Source organism: Ambystoma mexicanum, chromosome 11 (assembly GCF_040938575.1).
Source record: "Ambystoma mexicanum isolate Mex_15411 chromosome 11, UKY_AmexF1_1, whole genome shotgun sequence".
Lineage (NCBI taxonomy): Eukaryota > Metazoa > Chordata > Amphibia > Caudata > Ambystomatidae > Ambystoma > Ambystoma mexicanum.
The window spans coordinates 67,357,624-67,383,613 of NC_090934.1; positions in this window are offsets into that span (position 1 = coordinate 67,357,624).

The following is a 25,990-nucleotide window of genomic DNA, read 5'->3' on the forward strand; positions in this document are numbered from 1 at the left end:
CGGAAAACATGTTAATGTATTGGGAGCAATACCCTATCAACATCCCCACTTGTGAACATGTTTTTAAATCTGTGCATTTTTTGGTGCTGCATTTTTTAAAATTTCATGCTAAATTTCTTTGCTCTGACACTCCCCTTGTGTGCTGAAACTACAATTTCTGATACTTCTTACTCTGCTGCCCTCACAGGGATCCTGCTGTTTCCATGCTATCTTTTTGCTCTATTTGACTGCCTAGCCGCCTGGTGAGTTCTCCTGTGCAATGTACAGCTTTTCCACTCCACTTGCTTTGGGCACAGTCTTGCCCCCTTCACTCTCTCCATGGTGCTCTCCATCTCTACTAGCCATTCTAACTGTTGTTCCATAACCAATGCCCCCTCTCTCACAAAGTCTGGAAGGAAAACATTCAAGAAGGCTCTCCTGTCCTGGTCTCTAACCCAGGTCTGCCCATAGCAGACACCTACATCAATGCCTCCTCCAGACTGTCACTGACATTCTAATGTCATTCCATTTCTTTGTCATTCCTTCTCATGGCCTATTGCCTCCCCATACGGTCCCTGGCATCTCCCCTTTCTCTTCCTCACCCATTAATGGTGGTACAAGATGAGAAGTGCTCTTGGCACACTTTTCATCATCCAGGTGCATCATCAATGTCTATCGTAATAGCACTTTCATGGCCGAAGGTTCTCAGCCCAACCTCCTCCTCCTTGACAGGCATCTACCATCTCTTTTCAACACCTCCCCACTCGCATCTCTCCCCACCCTCCTTCCCCATTCTTGTTGGTGGTACCCCACCACTGTGCCCCCCCCTTGGAAAACATTTAAAGGGGGAAACAAGTTTCACTTAGCTACCCACAATTCCCATTCCATTGTCAAACAGAGCTGTCTAAGATCTAACAACTCAGGTTTATTGCAAATCCCTAACTCAAGATTATCGCTGGTAAAAGACAGATGCTTTCCAACCTCTCCACCGCAACTATCGAATGCCCTCCCACCTGACCTGAGGATGTATCCTAGGCTTTCCATATTCAAACACAATCTGAAAACATTCCTTGTTGAATGAATTAGAGAAACACTATGGCTTCTTGAATTCTGATTTCCGCCGCTGATTCTTGTATGTTTTTTTTTGTTATTTATTAGTCTTAGCACTTTCATGACTCAGGGCTACTGTTCAAGAGCTTTAGAAATAAACTAAATAAATAAAACACTCCTCTGATATCTGTCTCCTCCTAGAAGACCTTGACCTTGATATCCTTGCTTTCACTGAGATGTGGCTCAAGGCCAGCTCTGTCACTGCTTTTGGCACTCTTCATCCGGAAGGCTACAAGACCTTGTCCAACCCCAGGAACACCGGTCAGGGTGTGGTGTGGCTCTGATCTTCCCCGAGTGTGTTCTGGCCACCATCATTCTCACTCAATGCGATTCCTCCTTTGAGTGCCTCATCTGTAGATTGTCTGTCTCTCCTACAGCCTCCCTCACTCTTGCAACAATATACAGGTACCCCTGAGACCAAACCCCCTCTTCCTCTTGTATTGGACAGACCTCTCCTCTGCTCTCCTGGCCTCCTCCCCAAAACGTCTCTTTCTTGGAGATTTTAATATCCATCTTGACACTCAGGGTCTGGCCTCTGTACTCTTTTGTGAACTCTGTGACTCTCTTTCCCTCACAATTCTTCTGTCTGGCCCAACCCACTCTCCCGGTCAAACCTTGGATGCTCTCATCTCTACTGGCATCCCTCTCTTCACCCCTCAAACAGCCCCTTTCTCCTGGTCGGACCACTCTCTCCTCTCCTCCCACCTTGAACTCCTTGGCCCCCCCGACGATGCCACTGCCTGCCCTGTCAGCCTCCTTCTACATCATTCGACCCATGAAGCAAGTGTCAGTCGCTGCATTTGCGGCCAATGTCATCCCTCCTTTTCCCCCCTACCTTTGACTCTCCTTCCGACTCTGCACTGTCAATCCTCCATCTCTCTATCTCCAATACCCTGTACATACTTGCCCCTACCATGAGGATCCGCATGAAGCCTACTTCCAAATGCAACTCTTGGTATGACTCTGACTTGGCGGCTTTGAAACACAGGTGCAAAGCCGCTGAGTGAAGTGGCAGGCCTCAGGTCCATCCTCTCATAAACCTCGAGTTCTGTCTACTTTTTCAACTGATGGATCAACAGCGAGGAATTAAAGAAAATAGTACAGAGAACCTCCTTCTTTTGCCAGATCCACTGACTTGGCTATCAATCTGGCATACTAACAATCCCTTGAAACATTTGCTGCACCTTTCTTCACTCCTACCTAATCTGCCCCTAGCCACAGTCACAGTTCCACTACTTTTTTGACACTCTTTTCCCACTGGGAAAGAGTAAATAATCTAAAACATTTTTAAAAAAATTAGAAAGAAGATTGCAAATGAATGCAATGATATGGAGAATCTGAACTCATGTTACGATTGGCACCCACAATGGTAACATATTTTTATTTTCTGTGTCTTTATTTGTTTCTAATCTACAACCATAACCCTGGTAGAAAACACAAAGATGCTGCAACTTGTTCATACAGGGTGTGTATCCCCAATAGGGCTGTATTCAAATACCTCCAAATCATAGTTTGGGATAATGATCAATTAACCTCCCATCTTCATCCTCGATGCCAATGCCCTTCTTGTTAATGTTTAGGGGGTCTCAAACATGAAACCCTTGTGACCGCTTCTGCACGACTCCCCATAATTTCAAGTGTACCTCATCGGCCACAAAGCAGATGCAGAAAAAGATCTCTCCCCCTATTCATTCCCTCCCTCCCCGTCCTTCCAAGTGCACCCGCACTTCATCGAGCATCGTAAATATTAATCCTTCTAGTTGTGTCCTTATTGCTGTCCCCTCTCACTGTATCTCCTTGTGGTTCGGCATGTCCTTGCTTCACAACTCTGTCTGCACAGTTTAAAACCCAATGCATACATGCATACAAGGCTAAACACCAACCAGCAGCCAACATGTGACCAAACCTAAGCATCTGCCCATCCAGAGAGGAGGAGATGAGCAAGAACACTTTTACAGAAAATGTCCATCCCTGCTCACAATGTTTTATCACCAATGAAAGAACCAGAAATCTAGCATTCTCAATTTAGGCTCACAGATCATGCAACCACATGCCATTCAACATCTGACTCACCCTCATGAATTTCAGAAAGGAAATCAAGCCACACATCTTGAAGGAGCAACTTCTTCACAGCCCCTGTAGCCACCCAGGCCAAGCATCCCACCCCTCCTGATGGCTACTCTCTGCAGCCCACCTCTCTTTCCAATACGCAATCCACATTTCAGCACTGTAAAAGGCTGACTGCAAATGTTAAATGTTCCTGCTAATTTCCATCACTGGTTCCCGCAATAACCATCTAATGAATGCCTGCAGCATCCGCCAATTTACAGAGCTGCTGCTTCACAAAGTCACGTTCAGGTTCAATAAAACCCCTTAATGAACATAGACACTTTCATTTGTCGAACAGGAAATCATATCATGCCTCTTTGATTGTGTATATTGGCATAAGCCCAGTCGCTCTGCGAAGAAATCCGCGTTGCAAGGTCCTGACCTTAGATTCGTGTTAGCCGCCATTTTAGGTTCATCCATTGATTCTTACTCTAATGTCACCCTGTATTCTAAGATGGTGGACAGAATCGTTCTGCTTGTAACATGGTCGTCTTGACCTGCGCATACGAGCTAATGTGTAAACTGCCCGCAGGCCAAATGTTAGGGTCATGTAATGAGACCTTGTCCTTTGTTGACTTGTGGATAAAGGATTACCTGTGCCAACTATACTAATCCACGAATATATATTATGCACAATACTGTTCGAGCATTTAATATGAACACTTGTTTAAATATATTGTATAAATGTGTACGAAGGCTCAATGTGAAATCCAAAGACACACTGTTGCTATTGTAACCTGTTGGGGAATGTATTAAGGATAATCCATAAATATATAGATGCATAAATTAGGAATGAACTTGGCATGAACCCCTAGTCCAAGGAAATGGTTAACCTGCAAGTGGGCTGAACATCAGTTACCAAACTTTATAAAAGGCACGACCATTCTGATGTACAGTCCCACTCACTGCACACACCAAACAGGGCTGGTATTCGCTGTGTTGTACTGAGGGCCTGATAGATATCAGTCGCTTTGTCCTTTGAAACTGTTCAGTTGTAGAATAAAGATCTGTGTATCTTTGCAAACCCATGTTGGTGCATTTCCTTTGGGGGTACTCAGCCTCAATATTCTCTTTTTTCTTTCACAGATGGCGCCCGAATAGGGACCCTCAAGATTGATGCCAGCTCGTTGAAGGTTGACGCGGCTATCGGACCGGGATCGGACGGTGTAAAGGGGGCCCCTTTCCTAAATGAGAAGCGACACCTCAGCAGCGCTGCACGGCCCGATCCCTGGATGGTGAGCAACCAGTCCGAGTCGGCATCTTGACGAGGGTCCACATATTGAGGCAGGTAGATTTGCCGAAATCACCAAATACGAGGTAACATTTTTTAGAGAACTTTGAAATCAGATCGGACCTCCTTAGGCTTGATCAGGTGAATCGTGACCCCATTCTTAAGTATCCTGATCATTTGTTTTGGCACATTGCAGTCGCGAGTTCAATTACTGACCAGGTAACACCAGTATTCTGATATGCCTGGGAAATTGTCTGCCTGCTTCAGGGCGTTATTCCGCAGCGATAGACAATCTTTGGATTTTGGCTGACCGGCACCAATGGAGGGGTCGCCGGCATGTACTATGTTCTGTAAGCATGGCATTGGTAGTATAGTACTTAATGATATTTGGCACAGACAAACTAGGCATGCTTCTGAACTTCAGTGGGCAATCAATGGTAGTTTTGAAATCCCTCGTATTGAATATTTAGAATCCATTTTATGAAAGAAAAGGCTAGACCTGCAGCATTTGATGTATTACAGAATTGGAAGAAAGAAGCTTTGCAGCAGCTTAAAAGTAGAGAAAAACATGCGCGCCGTCATAAGACGAATGCCGAAAAAGCGTTGTTATATGACCAAGATAAACAGTCTGAGTCAGCTAGGAATATGGATAGGGCTTTCTCACTTAGTATCCAGAAAATCTATCCTTCTAAAGACTTTCATGTTTCCGATGAATTCATTGATATATTGTTAAACGAACTAAGGCCTGGTGCCACTGCGCCACCTCCATATGTTCCTCTTCCTGCTGCTTTGCCTCTTCCTGCTGTTATTCCTCCTCCTGCTCCCCCTGCTGCTCCTATCGTTCATCTTGCTGTTCCTCTTCCTACAGTTGTTGGTCCTCCTTTTGTCGCTGCTCCTCCACCTGCTCCCCCACTTTTGCCTGTTGTACCATTGATAGCACCTCCGTTGAATTTGCCTACTCTCCCTCTTCCAAGTGGTTCTATACCGTTTGTGGTATATCAGGGAGCGGGGTCGAGGGTTGTCACTCGCAATACTGTACCTCCAGAGAAGAAACGTGAGTTAATTGCGTGGGCTAGGCATAGCATGGAGAAGGGTGCTCAAGCTCATGTTTTTGCCACACTTTCTAATATGGACAATTTTCCTGAGAAAAATGTTTTTATTGAGGGATTAGGGATTCATTTGTGTGTAATGTGGGACAAGTTAAAAGATACAGATCTCCCACAAGGGTTGAGGGATCTGAACACTTTAGCGTTCTCTAGAGACACTGCAGAGAAAGTGCAAGAGCATGTTGAGAGGGTATTTGAGTATAGAAAGGAGGTGGAAAGGTTACAGAATGAGGATGAAGATGGAGATAGTTTGGACATTATATATGTGCCTAAATGGTTCCTTCCTTGTCGTAAATCGATAACTGAGGAAACGCGCATTTGCACGAAAGACGCGAATATATGGATTTCAGACACGTCGATAACTCCTGTTGAAGTATATAACACGTATCACCAGTATACGCCAGAAATGCAGACGAAAGTGATACAGGTGATGGTAGAATACCTACAGGATGAGTGTGTAAAAAGAAAGATTTGTTGTCCCGCAGAGTTATTGGGTATTTACAAGAGAGCTTTTTCATTTGACACTTCTTCGGCTGCTTTAGCGCTCAATTTGGCTCTGTTGCTTAGTAAGCGTTCGGAGTTGCCTACTTCTCAGTTGCCTATGAGAGAGGTTCCTCCGACACTTGTCCCAAAAGTCGAGGTTCCAGCGGATATCAGAACGGGAGCGCAAGCCTATGACATTCCTGCACACTATGTGTCACAGTTTGTTCACGTCCCATTCTCGAGACAGGAAGTGAACACCATTAGACAATCTATTCCCAACATTAGGAACAATCCGACAGGGTTCTACAAAGAAATAGAGTCTGTCTTGCAATCTTCAGTATTCACTTTATGTGATGTTGATCTGTTATTTCCTGTACTCCTGCCCGTAGATTTGTGGAAACAGGTTAGAACTATAGATGATGTAGCAGGGCTAGGAGATACATGAGGTAACATAATTAGACTCGAAGGAGAAATGCCAGCTGGTGAAAGACTGCCTCAGGTGATACTAACTTTACTTGACAGAATAGTTGCAAAATTAAAAGCTATAATTCCCGAAAAGAGAATTATTTGGGACAAGCTTACTGCCTGTGTCCAAGGGAAGTCTGAGGGTGCTACCGAGTTCTTTAATCAGTTCGAACAGGTACTTTCAGATTTCAGTGGACAAGACTTAGGCACAGTGTCTGGGAAAAGATTATTCGTAGACAAATTTGTGCGTGGACTGCTGCCTGACACCCAGTCGCAAATGATGTCTTCTGAGAGCGCTTGGCAAGCAAAATCTCAATCAGAAGTACGGCACATGGCTCAGTACTACGGGAATCATGTCAATCATGAAAAAGATAGAGTCAAAAAGAGGAAAGGTGATTTGAAGACAAAAGTATTATTACAGAATATCGTTAGATGCCCTAGAGGGGGTCATTTACAAATCAGAGGTCAGTATGTTCCACAAGGAAATGTGCCCTTGGGTCCAGTAAACATTAACCAGTGTGCATATTGTAGTCAAGAGGGTCATTGGCGTGCACAATGCCCGATCCTCCGACAGAGTTCAAATAACACATTTGGGAATATGGGTTGATGATCCAGAGGTCACGCGGGTGTTGGGGGCCCTGGTAGAGGTCAGTTTACGCAAGATTCACAACAACATTTTTCACACGACAATCAGGTACTGAGTGTGGATAATAGGAACATTTTTGACCATCCTTCTGCCGCTTACCACTCTGAAGAACTTCCTTTCAACGACATTCTGCTTCACTAGGATTTCCCAAAGCAGGGTTTGGAACCAACGCCTATTCTCGTTAATCAGAAAGGTCCATACGTTGAAATGATAGTGGAAATAAGAAACATCTATTCTTGATAGATACAGGGGCACAGAAGTGTTCCATTGATCATTCTCAGGTTCCAAACATTCCACTGTCAGGGCAAACCAATGTTTCTGTAGGGTTTTCTGGCACACTAGTTGTCTGTCCGATTTCTTCCCCGATACCTACTTCTTTGGGTCCCTTTATGGACCATTGTCCATTCCTTTTGACTTCGAATTGTGGAGAGAATTTTTTGGGGTTGAATCTGTTGAAGGAATTAAATGTGGTAATTCATTATTCTTCTGATGGAGAGCATTTGACGATTTCACCACAGCAACTTTCTGTCTCTCAATTCTTGACCAGACCTTTGCCGCCGGAATTTAGTGATGTTCCGGAGTGTTTATGGGCAATTGACAACAATGATGTCGGTGTTTTGAAAATTGAGCCTGTTAAAATTGTCTTGAAACATGGAGTTCAGCCGCCACGTATTACACAGTATAAGATTTCAGTCGATGGTGAGCAAGCTTTGAAATGCATTTTGTGCATCGAGGGGTGATTGAGGAAATTGCAGGTAGTTTGTGAAATAGTCCGATTTTACCCGTGTACAAAAAAGGCGATAATGCAATTCCTTTCCATTTCATAATTGATCTGCATGTCATCAATAAGATTATCGCTCCACAATTTCCAATTGTGCCTGATGTGACAACGATATTGACTATGATCCCAGCTTCAGCTACTCACTTTAGTGTTGTAGATCTAAAGAATGCTCTCTTTAGTATTCCTATACACAAGGACAGTAGATACCTGTTTGCGTTCCCCTTAGGGGGACGCTCGTTTACCTTCAACCGTGCACCGCAAGGTTACACAGAAAGTCCTAGCATCTACAGTAGGGCTTTGAAAGAACATCTCGATACCCTTGAGTTGCCCTCTACTTGTAGACTGCTTCAATATGTTGATGACTTGCTTTTAGCTGCTGACTCAGAGAGCGCTTGTAAGGAGGGCACTGTGTTATTACTTATCCACCTGGGTAAACATGGACGTAAAACTTTGCTAAAGAAATTTCAATACTGTTGTCAGGAGGTCGCCTTTTTAGGCTATCTCCTGTCAAAGGAGGGAAGAAGGTTGACACCTGAACGGATAAAACCCATTTCTAGCATGTCTGTCCCAAATACACAGAAAGAAGTTAGAGCCTTGATAGGAAGGGCTTCTTACTGTAGGCAGTGGATCCCCAACTTTTCACTAGTGATTAAGCCGATGTTGGCTCTGATGAAGAAGGGCATTTCTTCGCCATTGCCGTGGAATATGGAGCAGCAGCGTGCATGTGATTTGCTCAAGACTGCGTTGTGCTCGACACCGGTTTTGGGCACACCAAATTATGAAAAGGCCTTTGTGTTGTTTGTGCATGAATGTGATGGATGTGCTTTGGCTGTATTAACGCAGGAAAATGGAGGGAAGAATAGGCCATGCGGTTACTTTTCTTCTGCCCTTGATCCTGTAGCATGCGCTTTGCCAAGATGTTTGCGAGCTGTCACTGCTGCGTCTGTAAAAAAGAGTGAGGGAATGGTCCTAGGCCATGCTTTAACCCTGATGGTACCTCACTCTGTGGATGTTCTATTGAACAGAACTCAAACGCAACACCTCACTTCCGCACGGTTGACAAGATATGAATTGATCTTGTTTGCACCACACATACAAATTAAGAGGGGTTGTGTTCTTAATCCAGATGAACTCTTACCTTTCTTGCAGGGTTCTGCTTGCAGTGATGAAGAGTCACATGATTGCCTTTACACTACCGAACAAGAGACAAAGGGTAGAATTGATCTAAAATATACTCCCTTGGACAACCCACAAGGGGAGCTGTTTTGCGATAGCTCCTCCTTCAAACTTCCGAATGTTACATCCACAGCTGCTTATGCAATCACCACATTGAGCACAGTCGTGGAAACTAAGAGAATCACGCATAACTCAGTGCAGGCCACAGAGATTATAGCACTGACCCGAGCTTGCAAACTTTCCGACGGGTTTACCGTGAATATATACACTGATAGTCAGTATGTCTGTGGAGTGGTTCACAATTTTGGGAGACTTTGGTCAGAAAGAGGGTTCTTGACATCACATAGTACAAAAATCCAGCTTGACTCCCTGATAGTACGGCTACTCTCAGCGCTTGCACTCCCTACTCAGTTAGCTATTGTAAAATGTGCAGCACATCAGAAGATTGTAGATGATATAGGAAAAGGGAATGCTTTTGCTGATCAGATAGCCAAACAGACTGCCACTGATCTCTCTCCAGACATGTATACTTTAAGGGAGGCCACAAATGCCTTTACTATGGATGAGGTTATTGATTCTCTAAGGGATATCCAAGCTGATGCCACGTTGGAAGAATCTAAGAGATGGGCTGAGGGCGTGGGGAAACTTGATGATGATCGGTGTTGGGTGGACAAAGTTGAAGGGAAATGGTTACTTCCCGACGCGTACATCATGATGATGGTTGTTATGGCTCATGGTCCCACACACATATGTGCTCGTAAAATCACAAAAATGTTGGAAAAAGTATGGGTAAACGATAAAATCTCTAAAGTAGCTGAATGCTTTGTTCAGGAATGTATGATTTGTTTACAGCACCTTGTGGGAAAGGGCACATCAACTGCTAGGGGTAGTTTCGGTCCACCTTCTGTCCCCTTTAAGGTCATCCACTTTGATTTTATTCAGATGGAACGGTGTAATAACCTGAAGTATGTGTTAGTTGTCATCTGTGCTTTCAGCAAATGGGTTGAGGCTTTTCCTGTTAAAGACGCTACAGCCATGACTACTGCAAAGACTATGTTAAAAGAATATTTCACTAGATTTGGGCTACCAAGAGTCATCTGGTCAGACAATGGTCCACATTTTATCGCTGCTGTAATTCTGCAGATATGTGCGGGATTACAGATCAATAAACGGTTCCATTCGGCCAGACATGCTCAGAGTGCCGGACTAGTGGAAAGACACAATGGCATCATCAAAAACAAGGCTCGCTAAGACGTGTGCCGGCACCAAACTAAAATGGCCGGACGCCTTACCGATCGTGTTGTTATCAATGCGTACAACCACTCAAACTAAGCCTGGGCTCTCTCCCTTTGAGGTGGTTATGGGGAGGCCTGCTAATATCTGGAACATTCCAAAATGCTGTTCTTTGTGAAATGTTGAAAATGTACTTCTTTCAGATTACTGTAGCCAGTTGACTAAAAACTTGTATTTTATTTATCACCAGGAGAGGCTTTACCTGTATGATATGAGGGCCCCAGTCACAGCATACGACCTGGGCACTGGGTCCTCGTAAAGTCCTTCGAGTGATCATCTTGCCTTGCACCTCGTTGGCAGGGCCCCTTCCAAGTCCTGCTGGTCACACAGACGGCGGTGCGGGTGTCAGGCCAGAAAAATTGGATCCATGCGACGCATACCAAGAAAATTCCACACCCAGTGCCACACGATACAGAAGAAGCAGAACTCCTCATCAGTACTGCAACCAACCATCCCGAAACAGTAACTAGCATTGAAAGTGTGTTGGGGATTCTCCCTGATCTTGTGAGGTCTGGGGAAACAGCCATTTCATCCCCACACTCTCCAACCATTTTGTTTCCGGAGGCAATCCCCAATTGTGCCTCTGACCTTGTTTACACTCGTTCGCCGCTTCCAGTGGGAAGTGATGACACGTTGTTCAGGGATCACAAGGTACGATCTACATCCAAGGAAATAGACTTACGGCATGGTTCGGCTGTGCGCTCGGAGAAGAAGAAAGTCATCAAGGGCTTGTTTTTTGACCCGATTAATTGTTTTAAAAGGGGATTCTGTTGGCTAGGGTTTGTGGAAGGACTAAGAAGTCGCTCGGCCTGGAGGTCGCCAGCCAAAAACACTGGTGATTTCGTTTGAAGACTACAATGCCTGCAACCGCTTCTGCTCGTACAGGACTAATAAATGAGCGTGTGACCAGCTGTGAAAATGGACAATTCATAATGTGGGCCCTGAAAACGTACTGCTGTTTTTTGATAATGTTAATTGGTTTTATAATAGTCATTGTTTTAGGCTTCTGGTACCTAGAAGAAGTACATCTGCTTGAGAATTTGTTGCCGACTGAAAATGTACCTACTGTTTCTACTCCTTTCATGCATCTTCACACTCTATCTCCTAGGGACTCTCAGCACAGACAGAGATATCATAATAACACATTATTACTCATCATGAATGCTGCACATGCCATCTTTAACAAATCTAAATGTTGGGTCTGCTCGCATTTACCACAACATGGGGATAAGGGGCTAGGTTGGTATATTCATCCTCTACCTTTGACAACTGCATGCTATGCTTCTCTTAGAGCACTATTCTTTGGTCACTGGAACGATAGCATCTCAGGGAATCAGTTTGAGAAACGTGTTTTGACACCCTTGGGATGCTCGCTCTTTGCAAATAGGAGTAAGCCTAATGTTGCTTCTATTAGGCCTTCTGATAGACTGTCCCGTCCTTTTCAATCTTTGATTTCTTTTAAAATGGCTCCTATAGGCAATAAGGATGCCACGCCTCCTTCTCACACTGTTAACCATAGCCCGATTCAGTTTTCTTCTGCATACAGAGGAATGGTACTCAGTCAATGGGTGATTTTAAAGGTTGCACCAACGTTGCAAATTTGACTGGGGAGGACAGACCTTTGTATGTAGGCGAACCTGTCTACTTCGTATGCGGTAATGTAGCATTTCTATGGTTACCCAGGGATTGGCAGGGAACTTGTTATTTAGGGATCCTGTTACCCTCATTCACGACGGGACGAGGATGGTGACACTTCAGCACAAATTCTGGGCGATGTAGCTAAATCCTTTGTGCCATTTTGGGGATAAATAATGAACTCTGAAGATTTCAGGAGACTAGCGAGAGTACTGGAGGGAACCATCAATCGGACCACTGACATACTCTATAATATGACTTTAGAACAGAAAGCAATAAGATTAGTAGCACTTCAAAACCGGATGGCATTAGATTTCATCCTGGCTGAACGTGGAGGGGTATGTAAATTAGTGGGGTCCGCTTGCTGTGTTTTCGTGTCATTTTCCTCCACAACTATCTTCAAAGCAATACAGAATCTGCATATATTAAGTTCAGAAGTGCATGTTCCTGAGGGGAACTGGGATCTTAGTGCTTGGTTCTGGATCTTCTTGCGATCTTGGGGATGGAAGCTACTTTTGGTCTTGCTGATTATCTTAGGAATCCTGCTGTTTCTTTGCTGCTGTATACAGTGTCTTCCTGGTATATGCTCAATGTTAGGAGGATGTTGCGCACAGGCAATGGGTACATTAGGACACAGGGTATACGCCCCCAGATGAGAACTCAAATGAATATGTGCTGAAATAAATTCTGGTAACCTAACCGATCTAATGGCAATAGATATCTCTGATAGTGATTCGGGTTGTATGGACGTTGAGACGTGGAGCTATTTGTAGAATGACTAAAAGCAGTTTTAGCACTTGGCTTGGGCCAAAAGGAGGGTTTGTCCAATGGGAAATCATATCATGCCTCTTTGATTGTATATATTGGCCTAAGCCCAGTCGCTCTGCGAAGAAATCCGCGTTGCATGGTCCTGACCTTAGATCTGTGTTAGCCCCCATTTTAGGTTCATCCGCCATTTTGATTCTTACTCTAATGTCACCCTGTGTTCTAAGATGGTGGACAGAATTGTTCTGCTTGTAACATGGTTGTCTTGACCTCCGCATACAAGTTAATGTGTAAACTGCCCACAGGCCAAATGTTAGGGTCATGCAATGAGACCTTGTCCTTCGTTGACCTGTGGATAAAGGATTACCTGTGCCAACTATACTAATCCATGAATATATATTATGCACAATACTGTTCGAGCATTTATGTATAAATGTGTACGAAGGCTCAATGTGAAATCCACATACACACTGTTGCTATTGTAACCTGTTGGGGAATGAATTAAAGATAATCCATAAATGTATGGATGCATAAATTAGGAACAAACTCGGCATGAACCCCTAGCCCAAGGAAATGGTTAACCTGCAAGTGGGCTGAACATCAGATACCATACTGTATAAAAGGCACAACCATTCTGATGTACAGTCCCACTCACTGCACACACCAAACATGGCTGGTATTCTCTGTGTTGTACTGAGGTCCTGATAGCTATCTGTTGCTTTGTCCTTTGAAACTGTTCAGTTGTAGAATAAAGATCTGTGTATCTTTGTAAACCTGTGTTGGTGCATTTCCTTTTGGGGTACTCAGCCTTGATATTCTCTTTATTGCTTTCACAGATCCACCATCACTAGTGGACAAGGGTTGGCATTCTGGAAACACTACAGTCCGTGCAATTGCTTGCCCAGCATGCCAAAGTAAGGGAGTGCCCAAATGTTGAGTCAAGAGGAGGCTTTTATGGAGAGCCTGGATAGCACAAAAGCAACATCCAGACAACATGTCTAATATACAAGTTGTGAGATGATGCAACATGCCAGAGAGTGGATCACAATTTGGAGCCAACAGGAAGTGATTGGGACCTCATAAAATCATACATGACAGTGCACCGTGAGCCCAGAGTACTAGCCCAGCCAAGAAAGTGGTGTACAAAGAAAAGATCAATGTTGGCGAGTGGAGTAAGAGTGCTGAAAGCACATGCATGTCTTGTCACAGTGAAAAATCTTGGTTCTATATCATTCTACCACTGATTACATTAGAATAAGTCAATGCATTACAATTTTTCCGGTGAAGAATGAATGTGCCGGTAACACCATATACTGTCACCTATCCACACCGGCTGAGTACAAGTTTGAGGGTGTAGTGGCAGAATGACCTCCAGCTAAGAGCAAGAGGTCATTCCACCACCCTACCAGAAAAAATAGCCAGTCATACAGGTGCCGGTGATACCGACAAACTCCACCATGGAGTCCTATGTGAATCCAAGGAATGGGGCGTTACCACCGACACTGGCACTTGAAATCCAGTGGACAATCCACCAGATCGGGTGCTGGTGTCAGTATTTCAGTATACCGGTATCATGGTGGATTAAAAGCCAGCATACCCCCAAACTTGTAATGAGGTCCAGTGACTTACCCAGTGTCATTTCATTTATGCTATCGATTGCTTGTGTAGTTGCTATTGTGGTGGAATACAGGACCACATTCAGGGAACTGTGAGTGAAGGGATGGGTCAAGAAGGAAGGGGGACGAGAAGGAAAGGAAGGACAAATACAGGAGTGGATACTACATATATCATACATTAATTTTGCTTGCCTGGAACTTACATAATATCACATTATTTTCTTTAGAAATGTTCAAGCAGTCAATAGCATTGTTTATTTCTGGTCAAAGAAACAAAACACTCCTGGAACTGGTCCATATGATTGTTGTTAAAGTAGTGAAGAGCCTTCCTGAGAAAGAATGTGCAGTGTGGTCGAATAGCACCTATCCATTTTTCAGGTTTTAAAATGTTCATTTATAAATATCACTACCAGTTTATATTGCAGTCATAGTACAAATGTGTCACCATGTTAACAGAGCAAAGAACATAATTACAACCTTTAATAATCACACAAGTTATTTTCTGATAAAAGTTATAATTCCAATATGGGGGGCAAGGTTCACTCCTTGTGTACTCTTGTAAAATAACCCTGTGAGAAATGGGAAGTGGACAAATAGCACCAATGAAGGTGGCAACCTGTGTTACAGCATAGCAAAGAACATTTGGGGAACATATAATGCCAGATAGTTACATATGCAAACATTCACATGATTAAAGGGCTATATGTTTGAATCTCTGAGAACATAATGAAAACTGGGCTTGATGGCACCATTTCAATTTTTCACACCATTCACACTAACATTAAAAATGTTGTAAGATTTAAAATTATTTGCTGATTTAGACAAATTCAAATATTGAGTGAATAGATAAGATGACTGCCACATCATTCACTCTGTTAGGGTTCAAGGGTCATGCAGGGATGATATTTTATTTTCCTGTGCCTAATTGTAGCCAGGTCTTAGGGTAAGGATTTCAGAAGTGTGTTACATCTCCAATCCTTGATGTAAATCACACAACTTCCTTTATTCAAAAGCATAAGCTTTACAACTCCCAAAGGGCCTCATTACGACCTTGGCGGGGATCATGGTGCAATTTGCACCATGGTCCATGGCGCTAAGCTGCCAATACCGCCATGGAGGTTGGCGGATTTACCGCCCCATTCCGACCCAGGCGGAGCGGTAAATCCCCAATCCCCATTTTGCCCTTCCCCATTCCCATTCTTGCCCCATAGGGTATAATGGGAGTAAGGAAGGCGTTAATTACGCCACCGTAGATTACGGTGGCGTAATTAACAACAAGGTCCCTTACCGCCATGGATTGTTCCGCCTGCAAAAAGCAGGCGGAAAACTCTCCATGGCGGTAAGGAATCTCGTAGTAGGGCGGAGAGGTACGCCATGCATTACGCTGGCGTAATACCCTCTCCGCCAGGGTCGTAATGAGGCCCAAAGAAATGCTATGTGTGAAATTGAAGATGCATTTGTATGCAGGTTTGAGCTTATGACCCTTTGGAACGTGCATATGGTAATGGGTGGGTTTACACAAGAATTATGGTGAGTCCAAATGATAGGACAAACTCAAGAATATGGCACAGTACTGTTTTACTGTTTTATTAACATGTATATAAAACAGGGAGGTTACAACGAACATCAACAGACTTACGCTCATTCACTACATGGACTAACACAATTGGCTGGCATGCCTGTGCCATGTCTGGAACACTTTGCTCACTTAGCACAACGTAAGCCCAGACTCAGGTGCAGGGAGATCGGACATGAAGCTACCTCACCACCCAATTAGCCCAGCATCTCTCATCACCCATGCCTTCTGCCATGAAATTGTCTTTACAGTTGGCCTTGCAGAGTGTTCTTGTCATGCAGCTGCTATTGTGTCTGGAACGCCAAGATCAATCTTTATTTCCATCCTTGGCTCACGTGACATGAGACGATGATCTTGTCATGTTTTCAGCTTTTAAATGCTCTAAATGGATTAGAACTTGACATCCACTGTGCTCTTTCTTGTACCTTAATGTGAGAAGATTCATCCTCCGCACACTCGTTCTTCTTCAGAGTAGAGAGCTGCCCTACATTTCTAGGATCTTGATTTCAGCCAGGCTGCCTCGCACACACAGCTCCATGAGCCTATTATTCTGCTGTGATAACAGTTTTCCACTTACCCTTGATGGTTTCTGGCTTACTTAATTCATGATGACTATGTCCAGTATCTGTCCAATGGCGGCTTCGCCTGCTTTCTATTCAGTACTCATAGCCAGCGTCTAAGATGACTTTATGAACTTTGCATTTCAGCATCTGTACATATATTGAACTTTTGTTTTTCTGCAGCACTTTGTTAATGTGTAATCTTCTTCTTTTACACTTGAGAGATCACTTCATTGCTTACTTCATCATTAATTTCTTTTAAGATTCATACATTTTCTTTGGTCAATATCTCAGGATGTCATACACACTTTCTTATGATGTCATCAGTCATTTGGGTAGTTCTTTCTCATATTCCTCCAGGGAGTTCCTCCTGCAGGTTGTCATCAATTTGAGGGTATATTCGATAGAGTTGCCTCAATGGGTATCTCCTTCCAAAGACCTGCTGCAGTATTCGTACAATAGCTGTTGTCAGGCAAGGCACGGTCTCATGTCTCCAATACAGGGGATGTAGGGGGGCAGGCTCTCCTGCAGAGGTATACAGCTACTCCTCTACATTCCCCTCCCTGGTTGAGTCCTTGACCACCTCCTCAAGTTTTTCTTCTCCTTTGTATTGTCTCTTGAAGAAATGTATCATGGGTGTTCATATCTTCGTCACCCCCTCAGGGTGCTCGCTGTTTTAACGTGTTCATCCATACTCCAGGTCATGTAGCTGAATTGTCCTTTTGGGGTACAGTAGACGCAACGTTGCACATAATTCTTATGATCCTTTGGATACCAGAATTTCATTCTTTTGGGTGCCACAATGCTAGTCTTTATGGAGCCTCTGATGGCATCATCAGTCAGCACTTTGTATTCCGGTTCATCCTTTGCATCAATCATGATCTTAATTACCACTGCTTTCTTTTCCATTTTCTTACGTTGTGCAATTATTATTATGATCATCCAGAATACAAATATGATTATCACCAAGATTGCACCAAAGAACTTGAATAAAGTTGCCATCCAATAAGGAACCCATGAGAAAAGGACCATGAACCAACTGTCCAATATGATGGCCTGTGTCTCATCCACCATTTTCATGTGTAGATCTGTCAACATAGATATGGCCTCCATCAAGTTCCTGTTCTTACTGTCATGAGATGGTATGAATGCATTACATGATGGCCGATCTTGGTGGAAACACCTCCCTCCATTACTGTAATCATGTTGGGAACATGTCTATTCTGGAGGGTCATCAACCTTTGGACCTCAACTCTTCTTTAACGGTATTAAATCCTTTTATAGTTGCATTTATTGTTTTTAAGTAGCTGCCACCTGGTGATTTGTAGCCATCTGACATTCACTGCTGTTTGGATTCCAGGCAAGAACATAGATGTGAACATCACTACAGTTCTACTGAACAATTCTTTTCTCTTCAGGAATGTTTTCATAAGCCGTTATTGATTTTTCTGAGAAATATTTCGATCTCTTCATCCTCTGGAGTTCTATTGAACTTTTCTATTATAGATGATCGTCCACCTTTGGAAGTTCTTCAATCTTCAGGTCGCTTTGTGGAATCAACAATGCAGGAACATAGATATACACCAAGGAACACACTCCACCCTTATTCCGGTGCAGTTTCTTATATGCTATAGATCCGCAGGTCCAATACTGAACCATTAGGACAGCCGTCCTTCTCCTCTTTCCTGGAATGTCAATTATGGTTTTGCACCCTTTATTATATCCAACATCGTTCTTTCCTTTGCTTTAGAAGCACATTGTTGCATTAATCAGCGGAACTACAGACACTGGACCTGCTTCATCCTTGTCAGCAGTTTGGAGTACTTGGCCTAAGACTCCAGACATTCCTACTTCACCTTCTGTACTCCTTGCACCGCTTCCTTTTTCAGCAGATGACCTGCACAGGACATCATTCCATACTCACTTGCTCATAGATCAGCAGCTGTGAATGTTCCCAGAATAAGGCATTCCAGCCTTCTCTGACATGTCGGAACAGTTCATTCTTTTGATTTCTTCAGCAATAACCTTGTCCTGTACTACAGCAGGGTACACAAGCATGCTGTCTGTCCATCCAGGCTCTTTCTCCATTTGTGTTGTCGTGATGTAATCATCCTGGTATGGAAACAATAGTCTCAATCTCCATTGCAAGGATGTAAAGTTCCCTTGAAACTGTTCTCTAGTAGTACAGGCTGCTAGATGACTGAGGAATTTTGCATTGGGTGCTGGCGTATATTTAGAAATGAAGGTTTTTACTGTATGCTTGGCATAGGGGATGAGAGAACAGACATAGCAATTCTCATCAGATGCTCTCCCCCACCCTTTTTCATGTGTTGGTACCACATAATTTTAGTTACACACTAGGATGTGGGTATTTTTATTTGACTGATTTATAAAAAGAAAGGATTTTTAGGAAAACTTTGTTGTGTGTCATAAAAAAAGGCTGTCCTCTAGGTGAAACAATGTTTGACTTTATTTGGTTTCTGAAGGGGGCAGATCTACTTTAAAAAGACCCACAGTTCCCTAGTTTTTGTTATAGCATTTTTACCACTGTGACCGTGGTGCTAGGGGGTGGTTGTAGTTAGTACATGATGGACCAGGGGTCCTCGTATCAGTTTATTTTTGTTCTTCTTTTGTTTTTCTCTTAATATGAATATTTCCATGTTTTTGATCCCTGTGTCATGGATACACAGTGAAAGTCCTTGATCAGTCCTATTATTCACTTTGTGGAAAGTCAAATTGTAGTCTGGCATATTTCATTCAGTTTGACTGCACAGGTACAGTGTTATGATGAGCCGACCGGTTTCAGTAGTAAGTACCACTTTCATCAGGGCTGAGACAGCTGATGGTTAGTAGCGCTGTTGTGGTTGAAGAGAAACTGAATCTAGCTTGTTTTATTCAATAGGACCTGCCTGTATGGGATACAGAGTGGGATGGGGACAGGGAAGGGAAATAACGAGGAGGAGAGAGGAGGCACATACATGAGTGAGAGTAGAGATACAGAGAATGTCCCTAATATGCCTTTATGGGTGAAATCTTACCCTAGACACTGGTGTCTTCTCTCATCATGGTGGTCCTAGTGTGTGACTGTAGAGCTTTAGTCCCACTGCAATTGCTGACAATGTTCAGCCGTGTGCAAAATCACCTATATATATACCATATACTGTTTTAGTGACTCTAGGTACCTATTTATATGCCAAAACCTTTAAGGAACACTAATTTCTTAATGTTGAACAATGTTTGCAAAGAACATGCATGTACATACACATGTGTAGCTAGATTCATGCATACTGTACATGTACCAAGCCTGGTGGTTAAAAAACACAGCGGTGCTGTGCCCAGTATGTAAACACTCGACAAAAAACCACTGGCATTGGTGCATCTGGGGAGCTCAGCATGAAGTTAATAAAATGTGCAATTTAAATATGCAATTTAAATCAAAAAAGGTATGGAATAAATGACAGGAGAAATAACTGACCTGTTGTGCCTCATTTCTTGCTACAACGGGTCGTACAGGTTAACAGCAAATGGAGACGCGCTAGAAATGGAAAAAGAAATTGACAAGGTCTAAATGTGCCTGTTTTGTAATACAGGAGAGTCGGGTGGACTCAGGAGGATGCTGTGCTCACACAGTCACAGTACTTACCTGAATCGCTTCGCATTGTCGTCTGGTGCGCGTACCGGTGGGGAAATGTTGCCGGTTCCGGATGTGTTGGAGAAAAGGGAGGGGCATCTGAAAGGGAGGCTACAGGGCTTGTCACGTGATACTAGTGATGTGAGCCTGTGGTTTTGCGTTATCTACAAAAAGAAGTTCAATTCCTTAAAAGGTGCCAAACACACCTGGGTATCCTATCTGGTGGTTAAGTAATACTATGATACTCAAAAAATACAAATTGTATTAGTCATACAAAATCATTAAAAAAATCATCATAAAAAATGATCATATTCTGTAAAACAATCAATCAATTATAAAACAACACAAGTGAATCAACCTAAATGGGTTCTATTCATGAATTCAATCTTGGGTCAACCTGTGTAGTCTAATTACACTGAGATCCCTTAGCCTTAGATGTTAATGGCTATTGCGTATTTTGAATTTGTAGGAGGTGACACATAATAATTGTTTACCTCAATGGTGAGTTTACCCATGTGGACATGAAATGGGATGTCAACATGGATCTTCTAGACTGGCATGGAGTATGTTAAATTCCGCCAGTTCTAACATTCTAAACAACATGTTTCCATGGGAGCTAGGAACCATGGGGAATGTAGTTTTCATGGAATATATCTGAGAAAGGGACGTGGAGTATGTTAAATTGCGCCAGTTCTAAAATTCTCAATGGCATGTTTTCACGGGAGCTAGGAATCATGGGAGATATAGTTTTAGTGGGATATATCTGAGAATATTTCTGAGAAAGGTGCCAAACATATTGGAATTATAAGTGTGTTCGAATGTAAAAACTGCACACTGTCTGCCAGTATGAGAGGTGTCGGTCTATATTGGTATTTAAATTTTAAATTTTAAACACCTAATTTTGTCAAGAAGGAGGGGCATGGATGTTCTAAAATGCAGTGTTAAGCCTGTGTACAGTCTAGCAACCATTACCTGGTGTACTGGGACCCATGGACTGGTTATACAATATAACATACAAAAAAGTCAAACTGATTCATATACTGGTAGTCTGTGGTACAAAGGTGTATCCCTAGATGGTAAAGGCAACTCAGTGTGGTATACCAATCTAGATATAGTGCCAGAACATTGGTCCCAAATAGAGCAATTAAAGCGGATTTATACAGGTGGTACACATCTTAGTTGGTGGAACATACAGTGCATATGTAACAGGTTGCAGCTGAGCATTATATCAGGCCAGCGGTAAACATTTGGATTAACAGATGAACACGTTAAGCAACAGGTTAAGCAAATTGCAGTAGATCATGCTGACAGTTATACTGGTGTTGTGTATTGCAATGGGCTAGCCCCAGGTGGTAGCATTATTGTGGCAGAGAAACTAATCACACATACTCCAAATGTGCCATTCTGGGTAGAATGCTCGAACAATGGCACCATCTAGTCACATTTTAACAGACAGTGCACATCTTAATTTAGTAAACCATCAAGTATATCAGCATGAGCATGAGGGTAAGTGATTAGGATACAGTTCGTGAATGTACACATAGAGTCCTTATAAGGTTGCCAGGGTTTATTCAGTTTTTATAAGGTTACCAGGGTTTGCCAGGATGTTGGTTCATTCAGACCACTGATGTCTGTTTTTAGTCTGAATATCCATTGCTGGTCATGCCGGTACAATAAATCATGGAGATTACCTCCTCATGATGGAATGTTTACTTTTTCGATGATGGACCAAGTGAGGTCCTCCGGGGCATGGTTCTTGCTGAAAAAGTGTTCAACCATCGGTGCTATTAGTTTTTTTGTCCGGATACATGATCGATGATCTGCCAACCTGGTTCTGATCGGGCGTGTTGTCATTCCTATATCGCGGAGATCACATGTGCAGGTTATTGTGTAAATCACATTCTAAGTATTGCAATTGGTTACATCCCTTTGTGTCCAGGGGTATTTCAGGCCAATGTCAATTTCTTTTGTTCTTGTGGTACTTGTACATGAGCTACATGTGCCACAGGGGTCATGCCCTCTTGGTTTTACTTGATTCCATAGCATTTCTTGTGTCTGGTTCACCGGTTCCTTGTAGGTATGAATTAAGGAATCTTTCAAGTTTTTTCCTCTCTTGATTAAAAAACCTTGGGGTTTGTAGTTGGGATTCACCTACATTCAAAATAGGCCAGAGTTTTAATACTTCTTTTTTTATCTTGTTTGTTAGAGGGGAGTAAGTGAGGATGGCTGTAATTTTGTTATCGGAGGGGCTTTTCAGTTTCGTGTGTTGTTCAAAAGGCACGTCCCTTGGGATATTTCTCCCCCTCTTCCTTGCTTGTTTTATGACCCGCCTGGGATATCCCCTCTTTCTTAGTTTCTGGCTTAGTTGTTCCGCTTGTGTTTCGTAGTCTGTTACGTGTGTACAGTTTCTGCAGAATCTCAAAAATTGTCCAAAAGGTAGGTTTTTTCTTAGGCTTGCTGGATGGAAACTGGAGAATTGCATCAAATAATTTCTATCCGTGGGTTTATTGAATAAAAGAGTGGAAATAGCATTGTTCCGTATTTCAAGTCTAAGGTCCAAAAAGTGTAGGGCTGTATGGCTATGTGTCTCAGTAAAGGTCAAGTATGGGTTCTGTTGGTTTAGCCATATGAGGAAAGCTGTAAGGTCTTCATCTGTTCCTCTAAAAATCATTATGATGTCATCAATGTACCTTTTCCACAGGTCTATTTTGCCTAGCCATGGGTTTGTTGGTGGATAGATCTTTTGTTCCTTACATTCTGCTACATACAGGTTTGCCAAACTTGGGACAAAGATCGCCCCCATTGCAGTACCAGAAATTTGTTTGTAGAATGTTATTTCAAAAGGAAAACGTTTTTCGTGAGTGCTATCTCTGCCAGTTGCATAATTAAAGTGACAGGGGTTTCAATTGGTGGTTGAGCATTTCTCAGTACCTTTTCCACAACTTGCAAGGTCGCAGGAATTTTCGTGTATAATATATAATGTATAGTACATAATATTACCCAGGTGAGCTACATTATCAAAATAGGTATGTATCCCCTGATTATTTTCTTCTGCATTTCTCTTATGTCATCTGGCATGCCCATAGAGGTTAAATAAATCATCATCATTTGTACTCATACTAGGTAAAATCATAGGCCTTGTTTTTTTAAAGTTTTTATGTTTTATTTTTATATGACTGTTAGGATGATAAAGACTTTGAAATATAAGGTACAGAAGAAAAAGAGCATACACATGTATATGTATGTCAAGCATATACATCTGAAAAACATTTGATGTGCCATCCACTATTTGTTGAACTTGCACTCTCTCTATAACCACATTATCTTCTGCACAAATCATTGTCAAATATTCAATCTCACATTCGTAGTTGCACAATCTGCTTAATTATGGGCAACAAGAGTCTCCTTATCACAGGACCATTTTTGGGGTCATGGTTAAAGGTATGAATAGTGACATCTCTCCTAACAAGAGCAGGGTAGGACTGAAGTATAAACACAAAAATTACATCTACTAGCCAATGTGTGTCACTGTTGACAGGTATCATATATTTATCAGTGAAACAGATAGTCTCCATAAAAAGTAATCTGCTTATTTATCTGGTTTCAATTTCTAATCAGGAACTGACAGTTTGGCATAGTACTGATGCAATTTATATTCTCTCAAGAATTTCTAAAAAGTATGTTTTCAGCCTCTTGAGTCCTCAGCAAGTCCATGTACTTCCTGCTAAATATTTTAAGGAGTGTACATTGAATTCCAGTCCAAAAGAAATGTGTGCTAACCACCCGCTGTTATGTTGACCTTCTTCTTGGTCATCGATCATGTCTGCATATGCAGAACTTCTTCTTTTCATGCTTCTTGTTCAGTAAACAGTGGAGGGAGGGTCTTACCTTTGAAGATCTTTATATCTCCTAAATTCAGCCAATCTCGTCTTCCTGATACCTTAACTGCTTTAGGGGAGACTTCCTCAACACTAAAGGGACCATTAAACCTAGGTCTGTGCCATTTTCTGGTGAAGTTTTTAATGAGGATTACATCACCAACATATAACTTGGGCAGAGACAATAGTTCACTTTGGTTGATCACTGGACTGTCCTCTTCCTTGTTCCTTGACCCCTCCATCCAATGCTTGACTTGATCTGCAATGAAAGAAACACAGGTAGTCATACATCTCAAATATTTCTGCATTTCATCACCTAGAGCCTTTGTTACATTCTGGGCATCACTCCTGACTCTAGATAGAGGCATAAGAGGCATTCTCATGCAATGCCCTGTCACTAATTCATGGTAAGATGGTGGCCAGAACCTGGCTGATTTTGAAGGTCATATAAGGCTGGGGGTAAGCAATATAGCAATCCCTTCTACAGAGTTAATTTGATCTTAGCTATTCACTCGTTGAGGAGATCGTTGAGTCTGTCACATTTCCGTTTGCTTGTGGATGATAAGCAGAAGAAAACATGTTTTATGTTCAATAGAAGTCCTATTTGTTCAAATAGGTCATTAACAAAATGTGGTTCATTATCAGACCTTAGTACTTCACACACATCCCATCTTGGAAGGACTATGTGCACTAGAAACTTTGCTGCACCAGAGGCATCAGGTTGTGTACATGGACCAGCTGCAATCCACCTGGAGAAGGGACACACCACCACTAATAGATACCTGTATCCACCACATGTTTGCAAAATATCAACATAATTGATATGTAAATGTTGAAATGGACCATTCAGTTGAGGTATTGCTCCTCTAATTGTTCTCAGTGTATGCCCAGCAGTAAACCTTTGACACACAATGAAATACACCATGCTCCAATACTTTGGGTAAAAAACAGTCTTCTGCTATTGTGGCAGCAAGACTTTCTGTCGTTATATGCCAGGGGTAATGCAGGCACTCAAGTGTGACTTTCAACAATGCCACTGGCATCACTGACTTTCCAGTGCTTTCCTGTCTCCATAATGCATCCTTGGGGGATAAAGAATACCCCCTACATTTCAATATCTCTTGCTCTTCCTGTGGGGCTCGTCTCTGAATCTCTATTAGTTGCATTATTGATACCATATTAAACCCTTCTTGTAATACCATGTTTCTATTCAAAATTTCTTTGGTATCTTCAATATCAAAACACGAAATTTCTGAAGAATATGCAACTCTTTTGGCTTCTATGTCTGTGGCTTCATTTCTGCAAGAAATACAATCTGTTCATTTAGTGTGTGCTGTGTATTTTACGGCCACTATGGCTACTGGGAGTTGTAGTGCCTTAATGAGCCTGTCCAATAAAGATGCATGATGTAACCTCACCTTTTCCAATGGGACAGCCCTGCATGTATGGTTGATGTCAAATAGGCAGAGTCACTGTACATAGTCACTTCCTGCCCTTCATGTTTCTTAAGTGCAACAATAAGCACTACCAATTATGCTGTGTGTGCTGAAAAATGAGATGTAGTCTTGCACACGCTACTACCTCAAATTCACCATTTATGTTGTGTCCTACAACTGCAGAGCCTGAATACCTCTCCATACTAATCTGGCTAATTTTTGAAAAACCTTCAATAAAGAGAATCCCCCCGCTAGAGCATTTTCTTTCACAAAGGGTTTATCATCTTATAATTCAACATACTTTGAACAGTCATGATCACCTTCTTCTATAGGTTCAGCTACAAACGTGGCTGGGTTCACTATTTAACACATCACTATCTTAATTGCTGGATTAGAAATCATAACTTCATAAAATGAAGCTCTTTGTGATGTCAATGTAACTTTTGGTTTCTTTAACATAGCAAATAAGCTGTACTCTACATAGAGAGTCATGGGACAACCCATGGTTATACTT